Below are 6,746 nucleotides of genomic sequence, written 5' to 3' on the forward strand. Positions count from 1 at the left end.
TCTTCATGACTCAAGAACTAGCAATTTATTCACTGCACCAACTAGTTGCTTTAATTCTATGACTGGGGATTATTTCTCAGAGTAATTTTATAATGATGTTTATGGCTATATTTTGGAATCCAGCACCCCATTTTATACTCTGATTATTCAGGATTACTCTACACAGATCTGACATGAAAAAAGCTACTCAGGTCTTTAAGACCTTGCTTGCTTGTGCTAACTTTGGAATCAAGAAGTGCTGAGTCCAAATCCCAGATAACTCCTAAATATATGGCCCTGTGCCAGTCATTTAACCTCAGTATTCTCAAATATAAACCTACCTACAAGAATTGTTCTAAAAATGTGGGATAATATTTTTAAAGGCTTAGCATGGCATCAGGTGCATAGAAAGTATTTTAATAGATTCATGTTCTATTCCCGGTTCCAATCATGACCCAAGACATGCAAATTGCCTTTGAATCTTCCATAAATCTCAAATAACCCCCTAATTACTTTGCCAGAGAAGGAACAGAGATAGCAATATTTGGTCTATGTTTAGGCCACTATAGCAAAAAGCTTTTGCCCCACTTAGGGATAGGGGAACTATGATTTCATTAGTAGAGGTACTGCTCAGATGATTGTGTGGTCATATCTGTAGCTGAGAAAAATCACTATAACAGCTTTATGGAGGATGGGTCTAAGAGAATAGAGCCCAGAGGACTAGAATTTGAGAGACCATTTAGGAGGCAACTGGCACAATCTAAGAGAGAGATGACAAAGGCATGGATTTGATTTTTTTTTCCTTTTCTTTCTCTGTGTGTGTGTGTGCGTGTGCGTGTGTGTATGTACTTGTAAAATGAACATCAGCACTCCCCAGTAGGAAGTCTGTCTGGAGCTTTTTTAACTGGTACCTAAGGCTTTCAAAAAATTGCTTTGATAAGGTGGCCAATCTCATAAATGGGATAAGATAATCAAGAAAACAGGGTCTGCTCTAATTTCTCTTGATAGCAAAGGCTTCCTGGTGCTTTTGGAGCCCAAGAGTATAACAAAATACTCTTCACTCTGGAAAAGTTGCAATATATTCTTTGGAGACAATTTTCAGCCTGATTACACACACACACACACACACACACACACATACAGAGTCTGCTCCACAATATACATTAGTTGCTTGCTAATCCAAGAGGCTCCATGTTAAGTGGTCTGGCATCTGCTAGCCGCAGGAAATCAGGTAAGAAACGCTACTCTCATTCATTTCCAGCTGAAACTCCCGTAAATTTCCTCTTAAAATAAGCTGCCACCAGTTTTAAGAACTATTTCATGACTTCCTAACCTGTGATGGTGTGGGTCTCCATACAAATGTACTCTTAACAAGTGAACTATAAAATGAACTCTGTTGAAGGGAACTTTTTCCTTCAACAGACAACTCTTGTTAAGCCCCAGCTGGCATTTTCAGTCCTTTGCAAATTAGGATATGGCCTTGACAATTTGATTGCACACTCAGTGATGATGCTACAAATGTGATGCTGTAATATTCACATTGAATCTTCCATCAAAGACCTTTGGAGATTTCTACCACTATCACTGTGGGCTACAGAGACTGTGGAGTCAGATTTCCTTGATTCAAAACTGACAATTTGATTTCCTTAAAGCTTTATCACTCTTTACTCAATAAACTCCAATGGCTCCCGATTAGCTCCAAGATGAAATATGAAATCATATGTCATACAAAGGTCTTCTCAACCTATCCTCTTCCTCTCTTTCCAGTCTTCTCACATTTTATTGCTCTATACAACACAGTCACAATCATCTACTTGGCCATTTGTCTCCCTGACACATTATTTTCTGCTTACATATTGTTGCTCTGGCTGATCCCTACTCCTCTTGTCTCCTTAAGTTCTCCTTCATCACCTCTGCCTCAGCTTCCCTGGCTTCCTTGAAGATCAGTTTAAATTTCATTTTCTTCAGGAGACCTTTCCTCCCCAATGCTCACTCCATTAACTAGTGATTTCTTTCATACTTTAGCTTCCATCATAGCCTACATATCTAGTAATACAGAATTCTCTCCACCACTAGAATATACACGGTTTTTGCTTTTCTTCATAGTTTTGGTGGTGAGCATTGTACCTGACACATAGTAATGCATTTCAGTTGACTGACTAGGACTCTGAGAAAGTAACGATTTCCCTGAGGTTCATCTGTAAAATGAAGGAGGATTAAAGGACTCTTACATGTCCTCTAGATCTATGATCTCAGAAACAATCATCCTGTCCTGACAACAGGAGTGGTGGCCAATATTTTTTTTTTATTTAGACTTGTGATTTCTGGTGTAGGGAGTTGTCTCAACCAATTTATGGTCTTAGGAAGTTGCCCAAGTCATGGAGAGGTTAACAAAGATCACATTTTTGTATGTAAAAGAGACTTCAGAACTCTAGTACAACTTTCTAATATTACAGATGAAGAAACTGAGACCCAAGGTGGCAGAACTAATATTTAAATTCAAATCCTCTGACTTCAAATTCAAAAATATTTAAATCATGATAGGCCACCTAGCATGTGACAAGGAGGATTAAAATTCGAGCTTTACTGACTCCAAGGCTGGCCCTTGATGATTATCTGCTGTGCCAGGCTACATTCCTTAATCAATATTATAATGGGAAAATTCAGACACAAAGAATTTAAGTGACTTTTCCAAAGTTATTTAATGAGTCTGCAGCAAAACTGGGACAAAGCCACAAGTCTGATATTTCTTAGTTCTGTGTTACATTCATTTGAAATCACTTTATCCTTCTTTACCTCTCTGCATCATTTGACATTGTTGATCACTTGCTCCTCTTAGCTATCCTCTCCTCTCTGGGTTCTTTTTGTTTCTATAATACTACTATCTTTGGGTCTCCTCCTGTCTAGATAAGCTTCCTTTCTCATTATCCTTTGTTGTATAATAATCCATGCCATGCTCCTTAACTATAGGAGTGACACAATACTCTGCCTTATGTTTTATTCTCGCTACATATTCCTTCCCTTCTATTGAACCACCAACTACTTTTTTTTATTAATTTTATAATTATAACTTTTTTTGACAGTACATATGCATAGGTAATTTTTTACAACATTATCCCCTGCCCTCACATCTATTTTGAATTTTCCCTCCTTCCCTCCACCCCCTACCTTAGATGGCAGGCATTCCCATACATGTTAAATGTGTTATAGTATATCCTAGATACAATATATGTGTGCAGAACCGAATTTCTTATTGCACAGGAAGAATTGGATGCAGAAGGTAAAAATAACCTGGGAAGAAAAACAAAAATGCAAACAGTTTACATTCATTCCCAGTGTTTCTTCTCTGTGTCTGTCCATCAACTGGAACTGAATTAGATCTTCTCTTTGTCGAAGATATCCATTTCCATCAGAATACATCCTCGTACAATATCATTGTTGAAGTGTATATAATGATCTCCTGGTTCTGCTCATTTCACTCAGCATCAGTTGTAAGTCTCTCCAAACCTCTCTGTATTCATCCTGCTGACTGTTTCTTATAGAACAAAAATATTCCATAACCTTCATATACCATAACTTACCCAAGCATTCTCCAATTGATGGACATCCATTCATTTTCCAGTTTCTAGCCACTACAAAAAGAGCTGCCACAAACATTTTGGCACATATAGGCCCTTTTCCCTTCTTTAGTATTTCTTTGGGATATAAGCCCAGTAGTAGCACTGCTGGATCAAAGGGTATGCACAGTTTTATAACTTTTGGGGCATAATTCCAGATTGCTCTCCAGAATGGCTGGATTCTTCCACAACTCCACCAACAATGCATCAGTGTCCCAGTTTTCCCACAGCCCCTCCAACATTCATCGTTATTTTTTCCTGTCATCTTAGCCAATCTGACAGGTGTGTAATGATATCTCAGAGTTGTCTTAATTTGCATTTCTCTAATCAATAGTGATTTGGAACACTCTTTCATTTGAGTGGAAATAGTTTTAATTTCATCATCTGAAAATTGTTCATATCCTTTGACCATTTATCAATTGGAGAATGGCTTGATTTCTTATAAATTAAAGTCAATTCTCTGTATATTATGGAGATGAGGCCTTTATCAGAACCTTTAACTGTAAAAATGTTTTCCCAATTTGTTACTTCCCTTCTAATCTTGTTTGCATTAGTTTTGTTTGTGCAGAAACTTTTTAATTTGATGTAATCAAAATTTTCTATTTTGTGATCAATAATGGTCTCTAGTTCTCCTTTGGACACAAATTCCTTCCTCCTCCACAAGTCAGAGAGGTAAACCATCCCATGTTCCTCTAATTTATTTATGATCTAGTTCTTTATGCCTAAATCATGAACCCAACCACCAACTACTTTAAGATAAATCAATTCTAGCTTGTGAAGAGTTTTGGATAACCCAAAGACAGGTTAATATTGGATCTGAAGAGCCATTGGAGATACTGAATAGAAGGACATGGCTACATCTACGCTTCAGCTTCTATGGATCACTTCTATTAGATGACTCTGAGATCTGTTTGTTCAACCTGTTACACTCCTAAACTCCAGATCCAGATGTCCTGTTGGCTGTAGCATACTTTGATTTGAGCGTACCATTGTCTTAATAGTACCTTTAACTCAATATCTCCAAAATATAAAGAAGTCATTATCTTTTTTTTCTGAAACCCATGCTTCCTTTCTATTTCTACAGAGATCTCAGCATCCTTCCATTAACCTAGATTGGCAACTTAGGTGACATCCTTGATTCATCATTTCCCCAAATTCTCTATTACTACTCAAGTGCCATGCCTTACTTTCTACTTCCACAACAATGCTTGTAATCAATTCTCTTATTGTTACTATTCATAAAGTCACTAATCTTATTCAAACCCTGGACTTTTGCAGTAACTTCAAATATCATCTCTCTACCTTATCTCTTCCTACTCCAAGCCATCCTTTACACATTCACCAAAGTGATTTTCCTGAAATATAGGTCATGTCACTCTTCTATTCAATATCTCTAATGGCTTCTCAGATCCAATATCAACTCCTTGGAGTATCCAAAACTCTTCACAACTTAATAATTGGTAGTTCAGTAGATAAAGCATTGGGCCTAGAATTATGAAGAGTTGGTTTCAAATTTAGTTCCAGATACTAGCTGGGTGAATTTAGATAAGTCATCTTACCTGTTTTTCTCAGGTTCCTCCATTACAAAATAGACATAATAATACCCTCACGAGGTTGTTGTGCCAAATGAAATAATATCTATGCCTGGCACATAGCAGGCTCTAGACAAGTGGCTCACCCTGGGGACTAATCTGGGACCGCTCAGTCATACAGAGTTACTGATTTATATGCAGCCGAATAGGCACTGTGTGGAATCCTTACAGCTTGGTCAGACACGGAAAGTACCCAGGTCATCCATTGCATCCTAAATATCACCCAACTGGCCTTTGTCCTGCCACTGGACTTTGATAATTCTGGAAGAGAGAATGATGACTTTGCACAACTTTGCCTCACTAAGTCTGATTCACTGGTAAAACAAGAGATCATCCATTATATCACTGTTTCCTCTTTGAAAATGAAGGATGACCACCACCAACAATAAATGCTTACTCCCCTTCCTACTCTCTTTCCTCTGTCTTTATTCCCCTTCATACTCATTCAAAACCACACTGATCTGTTTCTCATATGTGGTGATCCATCTCCCATTTCCATGACTAACATAGCTGATCTCCTTACTTGGAATATTGTTCTTCCCCCCACTGCCTTTTAAACTCCTAGTTTCCCTCAACACTTAGTTCAAGCACCTTCAAAATGAAGCCTTCCCCAACTGTCCCAGGTCTTATTCCTCCCCAACCCCACCGCTGCCATCAGCTCCTTTTCACATGTATTTCTCTAGTTTATGTTGACATGTTTCTCTTCTTTAATAAAATAAAACTGTTTGAAGATTGGAACTGGCTCATTTTTTGACTGTGTGTGTCCTCAGTGTCCCTGATTTACAGTCGAGGAAACTGAGGCAAACAAGGTAAATGATTTGCTCCGGGGGTCACATAGCTAGTGAGTGTCTAGGGGAGAATTTGAATTCAGTCCTTCCTGACTCTAGGCATAGATGTTATTAAAAATCAAAGGTAACATCCAACTTTTCAAAGGAGTTTATAGTTCAAATATCCATGTTTTCCCATCCTTTTTCATGAGCACTTTGTGGTGCTGCTATGCCAGTTTTCATTGTGATGCAGCAGAGAGCTGCAAGATATACAGCAAAGGACACACCAGTGACCCTATCGACTCGAGGGCAGGGTATGTAAGCTGTGCTTTAGTGCCCACTGGGCTGGTAAGCCAGCCAATTATGGGGTTTCCCCAGGTGGCCTCATGTCTGCTGTGTGCTTGTATTGCTTCTCCCCATTGTCTGAGTTATCGGAAAGCACAGAACTTCACTGAAGAAATCAAGACCAGACCTTTCCATCCACCTAAAGCCCAGATTCCCCTCTTTTCAGAAGAAATTTTAGAAGGAGAGACAAATTTTGAGAGCCTAATATCATGAACCAGTCCATAGATAGTATTTGAAAAGAACAAAGGAATGGATTTTTTTTTAAAAAAGGAATGGTTTGTAGTTTTATTACATTTATTATATGTTCTTTTTTATATGTATATGTTACTATATTTATTTATATATGTGTACATATATATATATATCATATTTACAGATGTTCCTAGTAAATATTCATTTTTATATATTACATATACCCATACAAGTCACTTTAATTATTTAAGTCA

The sequence above is a fragment of the Sminthopsis crassicaudata genome, chromosome 4 (genome assembly GCF_048593235.1).
Source record: "Sminthopsis crassicaudata isolate SCR6 chromosome 4, ASM4859323v1, whole genome shotgun sequence".
Lineage (NCBI taxonomy): Eukaryota > Metazoa > Chordata > Mammalia > Dasyuromorphia > Dasyuridae > Sminthopsis > Sminthopsis crassicaudata.